This window comes from Varanus komodoensis, unplaced genomic scaffold (genome assembly GCF_004798865.1).
Source record: "Varanus komodoensis strain SLA01 unplaced genomic scaffold, ASM479886v1 scaffold53, whole genome shotgun sequence".
Taxonomy (NCBI): domain Eukaryota; kingdom Metazoa; phylum Chordata; class Lepidosauria; order Squamata; family Varanidae; genus Varanus; species Varanus komodoensis.
The window spans coordinates 3975855-3976712 of NW_025336126.1; positions in this window are offsets into that span (position 1 = coordinate 3975855).

The following is an 858-nucleotide window of genomic DNA, read 5'->3' on the forward strand; positions in this document are numbered from 1 at the left end:
TCCTCATGACAACAATCCTGTGAGGAAGATTAGGCTGAGAGTTTGTGGCTAGTCACCTAGTGAACTTCAAGGCTGATAGGGGACTAGAACTTAGATCTCATGAGTTAAGTATGTGAGGAAGCTTTTAGCTGTTCTCGAGTCTAGTCTGCTTTGAAGATCAGAAGCATTCTCTCCACCCCTTCTTTTTTTTGGCAGGGGGGTGGTGGTGGTCTGGAAACATCCAAGACACACTAGGGCAGCTCATTTAGTCCATCCTCCAGGTGGGGCAGCATCCCTGATTAGGGGACTTCCTTTCTGGCTTCTTTTCTGGGAAAGATAGAAAATCCCTGTAATATTATCAGGATGTATTTCTCTTATCTATTGTCCTTTCTGGCCAAAGAGTAAATTTTTTAAAAGGGTAAATATTCTTGAACTCATCCATCTGCTTGCATGCAGCAAAGGGTCCAAAATACAACAAGAAGAAATGGGGCAGACTACAAAATTTTATTAAAATGGAAGATCTTGCATTAATGTACTGTATAAAGTGTGTTTGTAAAACAATTATATTATGTACTTGTTGTGAGCCGCCCCGAGGCTTTGTTGCGATGGGGGCGGCATAAAAATGTTTTAAATATATAAATAATAAATAAAAGGAATATATGGAGGGGAAAGAAGAGGGCATTTGCCTTCAGGGGAAGATGGTGGGCAGATGAAGCAGGAGGTGAAAAGCCAGCTTATGGTTGCAGGGGACAGAGGATCAGATGCCCCAGAGATCCTCTGCACCTTCTTTCGGCAAGGGTAGGCTGGTGGAGCAGATGATCTTAGCGGGTTTGGGAGTTCAGCCCTGCTGAGCTGTGCTCCAACACAGCCGGACTTGAG